Source organism: Theropithecus gelada, chromosome 5 (genome assembly GCF_003255815.1).
Source record: "Theropithecus gelada isolate Dixy chromosome 5, Tgel_1.0, whole genome shotgun sequence".
NCBI lineage: Eukaryota > Metazoa > Chordata > Mammalia > Primates > Cercopithecidae > Theropithecus > Theropithecus gelada.
The window spans coordinates 26460016-26477980 of NC_037672.1; the positions used below are offsets into that span (position 1 = coordinate 26460016).

The following is a 17965-nucleotide window of genomic DNA, read 5'->3' on the forward strand; positions in this document are numbered from 1 at the left end:
AATATTATTGTACCTTAGTGGCAAATATTATCACCCTATTTATGCAAATTTTACTCTATCTCCAGATTTTCTGAGGCTCAAATCTAAGGAAATTAGCAATAGATAAGTGCTTAAATAAAGTATGAATGGAGTTATGCCTGTTTTCCTTTTCTACTATGGATCTCGGGTGGAAGAAAAAAACTTATGACTGGCAATGTGGACTTACTGTTTTAGGTTTAATATTTTTTCAGAATCGTTTCTACTGTAAATCTGTGTGTTGAGAAACTTTTTTCCCTGAATCTCAAAAGATACAAGTGAGCAATTCTCACTGTGAAATTGGATTAAAACAGGGCATTGACTTGTACTTTATGTATTTTTCTCTTTATATATTTTGAAACCTGTATTAATTGAATATTTTTAAATGTGTATATCAATTACATATAAATGTACATGCACACACGATACACACAATTTTATTTGCACCTTAGTGAAATCACTTTGTTTTTCTTGACTTTTTACACTTTTATAGCAATGTTATTGTAATTAAGTGAAGCTAATTGTGTTAGAACAATTCACCGGTTACTAATCTTGAAAGTTAACTTAAGGCAACTTAAAAGCACAATGAGCCAGTAGAAACATTTTAAGTTCGGTTCAGTGGATTTAATTATATAGAAAACCAATTATTAACTTTTAATTTAAAGGTATTTCTAAGTATCTTCCTGTCTTCTCTAGAAATACATTTCTGAATATTTATTTTCGAAACATTGCTGATATGATGATTACGAATTATTCTCCTTTTTACTATGAGCAACTGGATGCTGATGGATTAGAAAATCTAGAGGAAATGAATAAATTCTTAGATATATACGACTTACCAAGATTGATCCATGAAGAAATCCAGAACCTGAAAACACCAATAACAAGTAACAAGATTAAAGCCATAATAAAGTCTCCCAGTAAAGCAAAGCCTGGGACCCGATGGCTTCATTGCCCAACCATTTTGAGAAGAACTAATATCAATCCTATTCAAACTATTCTGAAAAATAGAGGAGGAGTGAATTTAACATCCCTTCATGATAAAATTCAACATCCCTTCACGATACAAAATTAAAAAAAAAAAAAAACCCTCAGAAAAACAAGGCATAGAAGGAACCTACCTCAACACAATAAAAACCATATATAACAGACTAACCGAAAGCCTTTCCCCTAAGATCTGGAACATGACAAGGAGGCCCATTATCATTACTGTATTAAACATATTATTGGAAGTTCTAGCTAGAGCAATCAGATAAGAGAAATAAATAAAAGACATCCAAACTGGAAAAGGAGAAATCAAGTTATCTTTGTTTGCAGATGATATGATCTTATATTTGGGAAAAACAGAAGACTCCACTGAAAAGCTATTAGAACTAATTAACAAATTCAGTAAAGTTACAGGGTACAAAATCAACATACAAAAATAAGTAGCATTTCTACATCCCCACATTGAACAATCTGAAAAAGAAATAAAGAAGTAATCTTATTTACAATAACCACAAATAAAAGTGAATGCCTAGGAATTAAATTAACCAAAGAAGTGAAAGATCTCTATAATAAAAACTATAACACACTCATGGCTCCCTCCCCAAGATGGCTGCTGAAGACAAGCTACGGCTGCCGTGGCTCCCTAAGCTGTTCAAAATTGACAAACAGCTTCTGGATGAAGTAGAAGTAGCTACTGAACCTGTCAGTTCCTGGATAGTCCAGGAGAAGGTGTTCAAGGGCCTGGACCTCCTTGAGAAGGCTGCCAAAATGTTACCAAAGCTTGACTCATTCATCCAAAATGAAGATTTGTAAGAGATTGCTTCCACCGACCTGAAGTGCCTGTTGGTGCCCTCACCATGAAGCAAGTCGACCCCAGCAAGCGTCTAGATCATTTGCAGCGGGCTCCAAAACACTTTATAAACTACTTTACTCAGTGCCATTACTCTCATGTGGCAGAGTTTGAGCTGCCCCAAACTGAGAACAACTCAGCTGAAAATCACACTGCTAATTCCTCCATGGCTTATCCTAGCCTCATTTCTATGGCATCTCAAAGACAGGCTAAGATAGAGAGACACAAGCAGAAGAAGGAGTTGGAGCATAGGTTGTCTGCAATGAAATCTACTGCAGAAAGTGGTCAATCAGATGATGGACGTGTTCGTGAATATTATGTTCTTCACCTTCAGAATTGGTTTGGTATCAGCTTAGAAGAGATTGAGAGCATTGACCAGGAAATAAAGATCCTAAGAGAAAGAGACTCTTCAAGAGAGCCCTCAATTTCTAACACATCTCACCTGGAGAGGCCTCCAGTGAAACCCTTCATTCTCACCAGGAACATGTCCAAGCCAAAGTATTTGGAGCTGGTTATTCAAGTCTGGCAACTATGATGGTGACTGACTGTTATGAACAACATTGGAAATATGGAATGGAGTGTTACCAAATCAGAAAATAGCCATGGCAACATCAGAGGAATTCAGAAAAGCAACTCAGCAACAGGAAAATCAAGAAGAAAAGGAGGAAGAGAGTGACGAAATAAACACTCTACAGGGCTTGGGAATGGGATGACTGGAAGGACATCCATCCTAGGGTCAATGGCAAGCAACAGAACATGGGCTGATCTTCCCACAACGTGACAGGACTGCAGGGTGCACACCTCCCTGGTCAAGGAAAACCATGCAGTCTTCCCCTCCCCAGGCTCCCACTTCAGCTGTGTACAATGAAGTCAAAGATGCTAAATCTTACTTTGCATTCAATAAACTGTCAAGTGATTTAAAAATGATAATAATAAATAAGTAAATAATAAAACACTTATGAAAGAAATTGAAGACACACAAAAAATGAAAAGATATTCCATGTTAATGGATTGGAAGAATCAATATTGTTAAAATGTCCATACCACCCAAAACAATCTACAGAATCAAAGCAATCCTTATCAAAATACCAATGATATTCTTCACACAAATATAAAAAAAATCCCAAAATTTAAATGAAACCACAAACAACTCAGAATAGACAAAGCTATTCTGAGACAAAGAACAAAACTGGAGGAATCACATTACCTAATTTCAAATTATACTACAGAACTATATTAACCCAAACAGCGTGGTACTGGCACAAAAACAGACACAGAGACCAATGGAATAGAATGGAGAACTCAGAAACGAAGCCACAAACCTACAGTGAACTCATTTTAAATAAAGGTGCCAAAAACGTACACTGAGGAAAAGACAATTTCTTCAATAAATGGTTTTGTGAAAACTGTGCATCCATAAGCAAAAGAATGAAACTAGACCCCTATGTCTCACCATATACAAAAATCAAATGAAAATGAATTAAAGGCTTAAATTTAAGACTTCAAAGTAAAACTGCTACAAGAAAACATTGAGAAAATTCTCCAGGACATTGGTCTGGAGCAAAGATTTATTGAATAATACCCTATAAGCACAGGCAACCAAAGCAAAAATGGACAAATGGAATCACATTAAGCTAAAAAGCTTCCGCATAGCAAAGAAAACAATCAACAAAGTGAAGAGACAACCCATAAAATGGGAGAAAATATTTGCAAACTACCCATCTGACAAGGGACTAAAAACCAGAATGTGTAAAGAGCTCAAACAATTTTATTGGAAAAATCTAATAATCCAATAAAAAATAGACAAAAGTTATGAATAGACATTTCTCAGAAGAAGACATACAAATGATAAACAAGTATATGAAAAGGTGCTCAATATCATTGATCATGAGAGAAATGCAAATTGAAAGTACAGTGAGATATTATCTCACCCAGTTAAAATGGCTTATATCCAAAAGACAGGTAATAACAAATGTTGGAGTTGATATGAGGAAAATGGAACCCTCAAACACTGTTGGTGAAAATGTCAATTAGTACAACCACTACAGAGAACACTTTGGAGCTTCCTCAAAAATCTAAAAATAAAGCTACCATAAGATCCAGCAATCACACTTCTAGGTATGTACCCAAAAGAAGATAAATCAAAATATTCCAGAGATATCTACATTTCTATGTTTATTGAAGAACTATTTAAAATAGTCACAATTTGGAAGCAATCTAAGTGTCCATCAGTAGACAAATGGATAAAGAAAATGTGGTACATACACACAATGAAGTACTATACAGCCATGAAAAAGAATGAGATCCTGTCATTTGTGACAACATGGATAGAACTGGATGTCATTGTGTTAAGTCATATAAGCCAGGCACAGAAAGACAAACTTGCATGTTCAAACTTATTTGTGAGAGCTAAAAATTAAAACAATTGAACTCATGGAGATAGAGGGTAGAAGGATGAATATCAGAGGCTAGAAAGGGTAGTGGAGTGTGGGGGGAAAGTGGGGACAGTTAATGGGTTCAGTAAAATAGAAAGAATAAGACCTAATATTTGCTAGGACAGCAGAATGACTATAGTAAATAATAATTTAATCTTATGTTTTAAAATAACTGTAAGAGTATAATTGGATTGTTTGTAACACAAAGTATAAACACTTGAGGGGAAAGATATTCCATTTACCATGATGTAATAATTATGCGTTGCATGCCTGTATCAAAGTATCTCATAAATATACATACCTACTATGTACCCATAAAATATAAAAATTAAAAAATTAAAAATTACTCTGCTTTTAGCTTAATTGCAACTTATATTTCAAATCTCAGGTTTACAAATATTGTAGAATAAAGGAAGCTATTATTCATAGCTCTACCCAATTTATAACTAAATTTTTGCCATAGCTAAAGATAATATTTACAAATACACGTTCACTGAATGTAGAAGTCAGAAAATATCCTAGACTTATACATTGTTTATTATTGAATGACCTATATTTCTTATAGAAATCACCAGAAGTAGATGACTGGGGATTTAAGGTTTCAAAATCATGTCAGCAAGCCAAGGGCAGTAGACTTTTTAATTATAATGTATTACTTCAATATCCTAAATGCCAACTCCAGAGACCCCTAACTTCCAGCTTGTTCATGATTTTGGCAGCATTAAGTAGTATAATAGCTTTCAAATATGATGTTAAGTCACAATGGTGGGTTGAGGAAGAAATGAGGAGGAATTACAGCTGGGTTCCCGGAAATTTGGCATAACATGATACTCTTCTTAGTATGTACGAATGAGTTATTTATGGGTTACATGAAATGCTTTAAAATAGGCTTGCAATGCATAACAATCACATTATGGTAAATGAGGTATCTGTCTCCACAAACATTCACTTCACTAGTGAAAAGCAGTGAATGTTAGTTATGCAGGTCAATATTCTCTCTGAGGTATGTCACAGTGAGGGAAAGCAAGTTTGAGAACTGCTTGTGTCATGGAAAGGTCCTTTCTCTCAATGGTCTTGTTTAATCAGCCATCTATTGCACATATTTTGGATGTGCGTATTATTTGCATAAATTATACTATGGTCCAAATTCTGCATTAAATGAACTGTGAGATTTTTGAATACTTTGTAATCTCTGTGCTTGTTTCCTCTTTGTGTAATAACAAAGTTAACTCAGATGATAAGAATTATCAGGCTAGAAGGGCCTTCACTGTCTAAGCAACTCAATCGGCTGCTTCAGCACTTCGAGAGCCTCCTTTATTTTCCTATTCTTTCTCTTATATATAGTTAATTTTCCTGAAAAAATATAGGCTTATAATTTTTACTGAAAAATTAATTCCTGCTTTTTACTGTCCAACAGTATGTTTAGTCTTAGTGAGAGTGTGTTTAATGAGTTTAAAAAAATTCATCCTTGGATGTCATCATAAGCAACAAGATTGGGAAAGCAGGAAAAGTACAATCATATTCCTCTATTGATGCCTACAACTGAGAGTGATACACTCAAAGCATTAAGGAACCAGAAGGGTAAGGCATTGCCCAATCAGGATAGAAACCTACCAATTCAAGAACCCATTGGCCAGAGTACTCTTTGGGTGCCTAATGACCAAATGCCAGCTCTAATTTCAAAAATTCAATGTTAATGCTTTTACACAAGCCAAGTATGTGGATGATTATGTTTACGGTGTAGCTTTTACTTAGTGCTAAACAATTACATCTTTTGCTCTGTTTATATTAAGCTGAAACTCCATGGCAATCAAGTTATCTTCATCAGGAGCCCTAATTACTTTACATAGCAACATTTTGGTTTTGAGTATGACTTCACCAATAAATAGGTGCCTTCGCTTGAGGCAAGATGCTAAACAGAAAACCTGCCATGAACTTTGCGATCATCATCAATGGCAATTTAATGAGTTTTTGATAGAGCATAATATCTGATGAATTGTCTGCTCTCAGAATAGTCATTTCATAGATTAGACGGCAGGCTCAAGCTAGAGAAATGACTAAAGTTTTTAAGGACTTTGTGCTTACTCTACTAATTATTATTGAAAGTTTTAAAATTTTATTTTATTTTTTCACTTTTTAATTTAAGATTTATGCCCCTTTATGAGAGTTTCCATCAGATACGTACACCTCTTTTACGTTGTACAAAAATCAATATACAATTTGGAAATTGCCTTTTAATGTATTCATCAGGCTCTCATGCATGCCAAAAGCACATCATTAGTGCATATTGAAAGGAAAAGAAAATAATTTTGCCTCTGCATTGGTTCATGTTTTCTCAATTCACAATTATATTTAACCTCTTAAGAAACTAATTCAGGCATGCTGAAATAAAGCTCATCAACGTAGCCACAGCATAAAAAAAAAAAAAAATCCTAATGAAGCTTGGATCAGAAGGTATTTGAGGGTGAACGCTTACAATGATTTAAGGTTTAAAGATAGGGAAACTGCGGTTGATACTACAATTTTCAAACATGCTAGATTTGACAGGTATTTTATAATGTGAGCAGTTTGAGCAAATTACCAATTCAGAGACTTAAAGTATTGAAATCCTATTACGGGCAATGAAGTCAAACCGTGGGAGCAGGGTGTCTCTGCTTTTCCAGGGTGCTATTTGTTGGGTCATCTAGACCTCTGGTTTCAAAAGACAGCCCTCAAGCCAGATGCATAAGAATGGTCTGGTGTATTTATTAAAGATAGGAATTCCTGAACTCCACTCAAAATTGACAGGCGAGAAATAATTACGTGGATTCTAGATGTTAGTATTTTTTTATTTTTATTTTTTCTGATACAGAGTTTTGCTCTTGTTGCCCAGGCTGGAGTGCAATGGTGTCATCTCAGCTCACCACAACCTCCCGGTTCAAGCGATTCCCCCGTCAGCTTCCTGAGTAGCTGGGATTACAGGTGCCAGCCACCATGCCTGGCTAATTTTTGTGTTTTTAGTAGAGATGGGGGGGTTTCACCACGTTGGCCAGGGTGGTCTCGAACTCATGACCTCAGGTGATCTGCCCGCCTCTGCCTCCTAAAGTGATGTTAGTATTTTTAATGAACTTCTCCACTTAATGCTGTCCTAGATGCAATGTACTATCATTCTCACAAAATTCCACATGATATATTTCAGCCTCATTTTGATATTTAATAAGAGGGAAAGAGAAAGGTAGAGAGTGACAAAATTGCTTTATCGTAATGGGTGCACAATGTACAGACACAAAGCTTCCTGCCAAATGAGCTTTTCTCAGAGCTCTGCACCATTTCTTCTGGCACCATTACTCTTCCTTGCCATCATTTGTTACCTTTTGGTGAACTCTTTCTGTGATTTGAGAGGACACAGGTGCCCCAAACCTGGAGAGCAGCCTTTGACAGTTTTCAGCTGTTTTGCTATTTGTAGTGAGCATTAGAATTTTCCAGACCCCTTAGCTACTCTTTGCTTGACAAATAACACAATAAAGAAGATTGATATCAAGGTCTTTTAGATAATTGAGCAGGAAGAAGCTTCAGGAGCTATATGTTAGCTCTACTATGTTTGTCAACAGTTGAGTTAAATGATCCACTAGTCATTTAAAACAAATGACTCTAAATTTATTTTAACACCAGTGCTGATAATAGTATTAAGCATTGGCTTAGCTTAGCACTCTGAATAGACTTTAAATCTTTCATAGTACATGATTGCTAATCACAGCAAGAACATTTGGAAAACGGATAAAGAGAAAAGGATCCAAGTTATACTCACCCTAACACTAGTAGGTCCCTAATAAATAACTGTAAACGGAAAGAAAGAGAAAGGAAAATGGAAAGTAGAAATGAAGGAAAGGAGGAAATAAATTATAAACCTCTTTATAAGCATCTGTGTTTCTAAAACAATAAATCTTGTGTGTTTACCTACAAGAATCTGCTAAACATGTTTAGTTCTAATAGTTACTTAATATAACATTTAGGGATAAAATAGCAATACATAAAAAATAGGATTTTCAAAATAGTTTCTTAAATGTATGCCATGAAATGTGATTTTGAACAAGCCATACATTTTTAAAATCCTGTCTATGCCACTTTTATATCTATTGTGTGACCTAATGCAACAGCGAAGGTACAGCTGCTAATATTCCCTGTGCTGCTTTTCGTTACTAATATTCTCTCATGGGCCTTTGTGCTTTGCCTTTTCTATTGTTCAAAGTAGAAAAGTAGTATCTAGATGATAATATTTTACTTTGGCGGGGCACTGTGGCTCACGTCTGTAATCCCAGTCCTGTGGGAGGCCGAGGTGGAAGGATAACGAGGTCAGCAGTTTGAGACCAGCCTAGCCAACATGGTGAAACCCTGTCTTTACAAAAATACAAAATTATCTGGGCCTGGTGGCGTGTGCCTGTGATCCCAGCTACTTGGGAGGCTGAGGCGGAAGAATCGCTTGAACCCAGGAGGCAGAGGTTGCAGTGAGCCGAGATCGTGCCACTGTACTCCAGCCTGGGTGACAGAGTGAGATTCTGTCTCAAAAAAAAAAAAAAAAAAAAAACTTTTGGAAGAAGGAAAAATTAAATTTGGAAGCAGATGCTAAGGGTTTGAGCCTCAGTGCTCTCAATTACTGGTTTTGAGATTTGGGTAACTCTCTTAAATGCCCCATACCTAAATCCACTCTTTGCTAACATGGGAGTAAAAATACATTTGTTATATTCTTTAGAAAGTGAGGAGACATTCCGAAGAGAGTACTCTGAAAGCTGTTCGCAGATTGTAAACCACTGTTCAATTGCACTTGTTATTCTAATCTTTCAACACAACTTCTTGCCTTTGGTTGGGATTCTGGATGTTCTAACTTAGCATAGTGTCGACACACAGTTCAGCTCTAATGACAAGAAAATCCAATTCTTACAGAGAAAGAAAATGAATTGTATGCCGTTCGGTCACACATTTGGAACCTGTTATTTTCAATAATAACATGTTAGAGAAGCATTCATTATCGACTAGAAATAACTTATTTCGACAGTTAGCTGTAGTAGAGTTCACGCCGAGTGCTAAGATGCTGACATCAAACAGAAAGAGAGTAAATACAGTGAGCTCCATTCTAGCAGAAGGCATCCATCAACATGGTTTATTTGCAAGGTACTGTATTATTTCTTCTCAATCAGCAAGTTTAAGGTAGTCTTTTTTACAGCAGGAAGTGTTGTCCAGCCATTTCTGTCTCTCTACTGTTCAACCCTTTGCCATTCACAGCAAATCTAAACTATTTTAAGGCCACTTCTCTTTGAACCCACAGGTCTGGTTTAATACTCAAAAGTCACCCTTAGGTTAGAGGATATAAACCCAGTTATTTGAATCTAGGAAAGCTAACCTGCTTTCATGAAGATCTCAGCTTTAGAGTCAGATAAATGTCTTCAGATGCGTTTGTGCGGAGCACAGCCAAATGATATGAGGCCAGTTAGAAGATTACATTTCTGTGTTCCCTTCCCAGCAGATAAGTTTATCCAGGGACCTATATCCTCTTCATTTCTCAGCAGGAAAAAGAGTATTAAGACTTCGAGCCTAATAAAATTCACAGCATAGCAATTTCATGGGTAAGACAAGAACTGGGCTTGTGGGGAAAAAGAAAGCACTAAGTCTGTCCATCAGAATTACTTTAAGAAGTCTGTTGTGCATTGGTATCAAAGATCTTCCTCTGGAAGCAATGTATGAAGGGCTGGGATTATCAACAACAAAATGATTGAACTTGAAGCTAGGAGAAAAGTCAGAACCACAAATTATTCTCATAGAAGTAAGAGAAAGAAGAGCTGGCAAGATATTAAGAAATTACTTTCACTGTAAAATTGAGTGCTGCAAACACACAAGAGATACGAGTGCTAAGCAGTATTGTATAAAATACAAACTAACCAAAAATCTCTAATGACAAAATGATCAGTAACACTATACATACTCATAGATTCTCAGAGTTGCGTCAACGCATTTTGGACATTTTGATCAGTAGAAAGATAAATAAATACATTGCAATCCAATATTGAATTTCTCTCGTTTAAATATACAAGTATACAAAATGATTATTTTGAAAACATTTTCCCACTAAAATTATTTATATTGTAATCCTATAGTGCATAAAAATCCTTTTTGTACTAGAAAATGTAAATAAGTAGATAATTTTTGGATTTGAACAACAAAGTAGATATGTTTAACAAAAGTTTGTGAAGCACTTTTTGGTTTCTTATTATTTCAAGAAGCTAATAGACCATCAAAATTTAAATTTAAAAAATTTAGAATTCCTTTAAATCAATTCTAAGTATCTAGCTATTCCTTCCCACACAAGGTAAACCACAATTTTAAAAAATGGGGTTCTAGGAAATGATTTAGCCCATTTTGAGTATTACTTTTATTCAACAAATAAATATCAGGTGCTAATGCACAGGTCTTCATCAGGTCAAACACACATCCGAGTGAATGATTTTTTAATAAAGACATTATGGAATTTGGAGAAATTACCCTTTCAGGTAATTAAAATGGTCTATGTTAGCGCCTTTTCCCACCACCTAAACCCATATCCATCGCTGTTTCCATAACTCAGATCACAATGAATCATTTGGAAGATTTTGGAAGTTAAATTCACTCTACATAGTGTGCTACTTTGTTCTGTGGTAATAGTCTGTGTTGCCCTGATGATATAACAGCTCATGGGACATTCAGATTGGTGAGAGACAATCGGGGTTCAATCTTGGTTCTACCACTTACTAGCCATATGATTTGACTAGTTGCTTGCAGAAAATGAAAACAATAATATAATTTTTATGAGGATTTCATGATGTAGAGCACTTGGTACTGAATATAGCACATCATAGCGGGTCAGTAAGTTTTTTTTTTTTTTTTTTAATTTATTTATTATTATTATACTTTAAGTTGTAGGGTACATGTGCATAACGTGCAGGTTTGTTACATATGTATACTTGTGCCATGTTGGTCTGCTGCACCCATCAACTCGTCATTTACATCAGGTATAACTCCCAATGCAATCCCTCCCCCCTCCTCCCTTTGATTTATTATTGATATTGTTTTTTAAAAAATTTTCCTGTGTATAATATTTGATAAGTAATAAAGAATTATAACAAATAAATCCGACCCTGTTTTTCTGTTTTTAGAAATAATTATTTTCTATGGCTGCATAGTATTCCATGGTGTATATGTGCCACGTTTTCTTAATCCAGTCTGTCACTGATGGACATTTGGGTTGATTCCAAGTCTTTGCTATTGTGAATAGTGCTGCAATAAACATACGTGTGCATGTGTCTTTGTAGCAGCATGATTTATAATCCTTTGGGTATATACCCAGTAATGGGATGGCTGGGTCATATGGTACATCTAGTTCTAGATCCTTGAGGAGTCGCCATACTGTTTTCCATAATGGTTGAACTAGTTTACAATCCCACCAACAGGGTAAAAGTGTTCCTATTTCTCCACATCCTCTCCAGCACCTGTTGTTTCCTGACTTTTTAATGATCGCCATTCTAACTGGTGTGAAATGGTATCTCATTGTGGTTTTGATTTGCATTTCTCTGATGGCCAGTGATGATGAGCATTTTTTCATGTGTCTGTTGGCTGTATGAATGTCTTCTTTTTTTTTTTTTTTAATTTATTTATTATTATTATACTTTAAGTTGTAGGGTACATGTGCATAACGTGCAGGTTTGTTACATATGTATACTTGTGCCATGTTGGTCTGCTGCACCCATCAACTCGTCATTTACATCAGGTATAACTCCCAATGCAATCCCTCCCCCCTCCCCCCTCCCCATGATAGGCCCCGCTGTGTGATGTTCCCCTTCCTGAGTCCAAGTGATCTCATTGTTCAGTTCCCACCTATGAGTGAGAACATGCGGTGTTTGGTTTTCTGTTCTTGTGATAGTTTGCTAAGAATGATGGTTTCCAGCTGCATCCATGTCCCTACAAAGGACGCAAACTCATCCTTTTTTATGGCTGCATAGTATTCCATGGTGTATATGTGCCACATTTTCTTAATCCAATCTGTCACTGATGACATTTGGGTTGATTCCAAGTCTTTGCTATTGTGAATAGTGCTGCAATAAACATACATGTGCATGTGTCTTTATAGCAGCATAATTTATAATCCTTTGGGTATATCCCCAGTAATGGGATGGCTGGGTCATATGGTACATCTAGTTCTAGATCCTTGAGGAATCGCCATACTGTTTTCCATAATGGTTGAACTAGTTTACAATCCCACCAACAGTGTAAAAGTGTTCCTATTTCTCCACATCCTCTCCAGCACCTGTTGTTTCCTGACTTTTTAATGATCGCCATTCTAACTGGTGTGAGATGGTATCTCATTGTGGTTTTGATTTGCATTTCTCTGATGGCCAGTGATGATGAGCATTTTTTCATATGTCTGTTGGCTGTATGAATGTCTTCTTTTGAGAAATGTCTGTTCATATCCTTTGCCCACTTTTTGATGGGGTTGTTTGTTTTTTTCTTGTAAATTTGTTTGAGTTCTTTGTAGGTTGTGGATATTAGCCCTTTGTCAGATGAGTAGATTGCAAAAATTTTCTCCCATTCTGTAGGTTGCCTGTTCACTCTGATGGTAGTTTCTTTTGCTGTGCAGAAGCTCCTTAGTTTAATGAGATCCCGTTTGTCAATTTTTGTGCCTTTTGTAGGGACATGGATGCAGCTGGAAACCATCATTCTTAGCAAACTACCACAAGAACAGAAAACCAAACACCGCATGTTCTCACTCATAGGTGGGAACTGAACAATGAGATCACTTGGACTCGGGAAGGGGAACATCACACACCGGGGCCTATCGTGGGGAGGGGGGAGGCGGGAGGGATTGCATTGGGAGTTATACCTGATGTAAATGACGAGTTGATGGGTGCTGACGAGTTGATGGGTGCAGCACAGCAACAGGGCACAAGTATACATATGTAACAAACCTGCACGTTATGCACATGTACCCTAGAACTTAAAGTATAATAATAAAAAAAAAATTAAAAAAAAAAAGAGTTAACACTTTCTTGTATGTAACCAAAATACCATTAACTATTCATAAGAATTAAATACACTGATTACCATTTTACACGGGCTATATTTAAATTTTTTGATTGTCTTAACACTATCTTTTATAGATTAAAAAAATCTTGGGTCAAAAAAAAAAAAAGAAATAATTATTTTCAAGCCAGTTATTTTACGTGCTTCAGTCTTGCTTTTTTTTTTTTTTAAATTTAATTTTAAGTTCCGGGATACATGTGCAGGACGTGCAGGTTTGTTTCATAGGTACACGTGTGCCATGGTGGTTTGTGCACCTATCAACCCATCACCTAGGTATTAAGCTCCACATGCATTAACATTTTTGCTTTTCATGTTTCTGTAACCCCCACAGCACCCACAAAAAGAGCACACTCAGCTTTTGGCACAGCTTCAGTGAGTGGCTGTGTCATGCTGTTAAGCTGACTGATTACTACCCACGTGTAAATCACCCCAAAAAGCAATTCAGCTTTAGCTTGGCGGTCTCTGGGGTGGCATGGATATTTCATCTTTTCACATGGGAATACTTTTCAATGCAACAGTGTGGACTCGCGGAAAAGTCTACCGTGTGCTCTTCAATTACATAAAAATGTTTGCAAACTGCTGTAAATCTTGTTCAAAGTAGAAAATGCTCAACCCTGTGCAAACCAGTAGTGATCTTAGTCAATTCCTTTTTCCTCTTACAGCCTGTGCTTGGCAGAAGGCCAAATTTTGATGGGCTGTTTTTCTCTTCATATCACGGAGAGTTTAAGTGATAGGTACATTGTAGTAGATGCCTCCTGTTTTCTGCCCAAGTGATTTGAATACAATTAATTACATGTGAGGCTTCAGGATCTTGCTTCAGGATTGACTCAGTTAGCAATATTACTCCTTGGCCACAGTTTGAGGTACAGAGTCCTGGGCATGTGACTCAGGTTTATCTAGTCAGGTTGACTCTTAGGATTTTTTGCTGGGAATGCTGGGATAAGTCTCACTTCTCCACTGGAATTGGTGATTCAAGTTTGTGAGACTTAAAACTGCTGCATTCTAGGAGCAAGAGCTTGAAAACTCCAAGGGATTATTATTAGATCTGAGGATTAGGTGTAATCAGAGGAAACAGAGCTGTAAGATGCATTTGATTGGCATCTTTGAGCCATTGATTAAGTTCTCTTGGGAACTAGAAGGGCCTCTGAGCTGTTATGTCTTGTACACCATTATTTGCTAAACCAGATTGTTTTAGGCTTTCTGTAGCTTAAAATTGAAATAATCCTGAGATATAGAGTCTCTAAATCTATTGTATTTTAGATAGATCATATTGAAGGTCCTGAATCTTGCATTCTTGGCCCAATAGGCATTGCAGCTTTTCTCCCTGATTATTCAAAGCTTATATACTGTTAAGATTTGACAGGACAGTTCCTGGTGAGAGTGTGTGTGTGTGTGTGTGTGTGTGTGTTTGTGTGTGCATGTGTGTGTCTGTGTTTGAAGGTCAGCTAATGTTGGGTTATAAATCACTAAAAACACAGTGGCTTAAAGCAACAGTCATCTATTCCTGTTTACTTATACGTGGTTCTTGGCTGTGCACAGGAAGCAAATTTGCTTCAAGATAGGGTCCCTTAAGCAGGGCTTGGCTTCTTGCTAAGAGCTGGTTTCAGGTTTGTTCCATGCATGCTCTCTCTAGAGCTCAGGCTAAAGAAACAATAGTTTCTCATGATAAAGTCTTGAGGTGACAATGAGGTACAAAAGAGCAACAGTAATCCCATAAGCACACTTCAAGACCCTATTGGTGTATTTGTGTATTTGACTGCAGAAGGCACCTCAGTATGTTTTCAGTGGATGATATGTACAAATAAACTTCTTAATACAATTACCTCATTTGAATTCAAAATAATTGAAATCTTAATATCCAGATTTTATTCCCAGCTTAGTCACTTGTTTTACGACCTATAGCAAGTCACTTTACCTCTTTCGATTTTTCTCCTCCACTCTAAAATGGAATTAGTCAATCCTTAGTTCTAAAGTGGTTGTGGAAATAAATTAAAACAATACCCAAAGGATTATAAATCATGCTGCTATAAAGACACATGCACACATATGTTTATTGTGGCACTATTCACAATAGCAAAGACTTGGAATCAACCCAAATGTCCATCAGTGACAGACTGGATTAAGAAAATGTGGCACATATATACCATGGAATACTATGCAGCCATAAAAAAGGATGAGTTTGTGTCCTTTGTAGGGACATGGATGCAGCTGGAAACCATCATTCTCAGCAAACTATCGCAAGAACAGAAAACCAAACACCGCATGTTTTCACTCATAGATGGGAACTGAACAATGAGATCACTTGGACTTGGGAAGGGGAACATCACACACTGGGGCCTATCATGGGGAGGCGGGAGGGGGGAGGGATTGCATTGAGAGTTATACCTGATGTAAATGACGAGTTGATGGGTGCTGACGAGTTGATGGGTGCAGCACAGCAACAGGGCACAAGTATACATATGTAACAAACCTGCATGTTATCCACATGTACCCTAGAACTTAAAGTATAATAATAATAATAATAAAAAACAATGTAGATGGAAACAAGTTGAAGGAAAAGACTCTATCCTAACTGCAGTGTATAAAGGAATGAATTACCCTAAACACCTGAAGTAGAGAAGAAATTGGGCTTGTGGTTACTAGAAATCAAGATAGAAAAGAATTACAGTTCTTTTTTAAAAACATAAATAAAGAGTGAGAGGAAGAAGGATGAACATCAGCTATCTTAAAAGAGCACGACACTCTACTAGACAGTGTTTGTTATCTCATTTAATCCACATTTTTCATGGTGGAAAAACAAAAGGAAAGGAACATTGATTGAAGTGTAGCACTCACAAAATTCTGAATGGCCAATTTTACTTAATGGGTACATGGCTTGATTGGCAGTCTGTCTGTAGGAGAGAAGAGATTTCAGAATTTTCCAGCATTACTTCTCATTTCCTGGAGCTTGAATCACACTTATGTCACTAATTAGCTCTCCTCTCCTTGGAAGGTGAGTCAACCACTCTGGGCTTTCTTTTGGGTAAAAATGAGAAAAATGATAGTTACTGTAATATTCTACAAGAATTGCAGAATTTTTTAAAAAGTAGTACATACTTGTATGCAGTGCAGAGTTAATTTTTAATAAGTCAGATCTCCTTCTGATTTTAATTCTCTGATAACCAAAACCTAAACATATTTTTGATTTCCCATCTTCCTGTCTCTCTATACATACATTTACAGAAAGAATTTGATTTAATGTCTTAAGGAACAAAACTGTCCTGTGAAACATAGCAAATGTGTGAGCTAGAATCTTCCTCCCTCTTTAGGCAGCTGAAAAAAAGCAGACAATAAAAATAATATATGGACCCCCTAAAGCTTGCCTACCATTGATTAAGGCAAGAGCAGAAGAAAAATATATAATATGTTAACATGCCTTCTTTCTTTCATTGCATTTTTCTAGGTTATTAAGATGTAATTTGGATGTTTTCCTCTCAATATTTTTGGAAAAAAAACAAAAAACAAAAACAAGATTATAAAGCTTCTAAGAGCTGTTGAAAAATCTGGAGTTAAATAAATGTTATCATTTTACACACACAAAATTTGATTGTTCACAAAAGTGAATATTTTCTGAGCTCCAGTAAAATCTTCAGAAATATAGATGACATCACAAATGTTTCTACGGTAGAAGCCACTTCCAGTGTAATGACTACATGGTTAAAAGCATGACTTCAGTAGTTGTCCTACTCACGATGGACAAGAGACAGACACTGAACTCTGGGTGAACTGGTACATCAAATTTTACTTCTCACTCATGAAAACCCCACACAGTTCAGTGGGACTGCTCCTCTATTTATGAAAGCACGCAGCTGAAAGTGATGATGTTCACTTTCTCTTATATTCTAATTTGCCAGAACTTAGTCTCATGACTAATTGTAATTTTAAAGAAGACTGGGAAATATAGAAAAAGTCTGGTTTGTTTCATGAGCACTAATTATCTTTGCCACAGGAATGAAATACTTTGGGTTTGACTTATATCTTTCCCAGGTTTTAACTGCAAGTTCTTGGGCGGTTACCAATCACTTCCAAGCCTTAGGTGTTCAACTATGAAATGGAGACAATCGCTGTTGCTTATTTTGAATGCCTTGAGGGTTAGACAAGATATTACATGGAAGAGCTTGTCCCAGTACCAGTCATATAATAATCACTAAAAATCGGCAGTTATTATCATGCTTATAGTCATTTTTCTCCATTATTTGAAAGATTGAGGTGTTAGTTAACTAAAAACGTTAAAATGATAAACAATGGAGCAAAGTAGAGAGAGTAAATAGTACTGGGGAGGTACTTTGGATTGAATGGTGAGTGAATACCTCTCTCGTGAAATGACATGAAAGCTAATATACAAATAATAGGAATAGCAGGTAACCAGTCTTCCAGCCAATTAAAAATGTATACAAAGGCCCTGAGGCAGATAATACCTTACTGTCTTAGAGGAACTAAACCAAGACCAGAGTAACTGTGGCTCAGTGAAATAGATGAAGTTGGATAGAAAGAGTGGCACAGGGTATAAGACTAGAGAGGCGCCGGGCGCGGTGGCTCAAGCCTGTAATCCTAG

At 36.4% G+C, this 17965-nt stretch overlaps 1 pseudogene; it reads left to right on the forward strand.

Annotated features, from left to right (window-relative positions):
• The first annotated feature begins 1608 nt into the window (after positions 1-1608).
• LOC112625505 lies at positions 1609-2617 on the forward strand (annotated as a pseudogene).
• The last annotated feature ends 15348 nt before the right edge of the window (positions 2618-17965 follow it).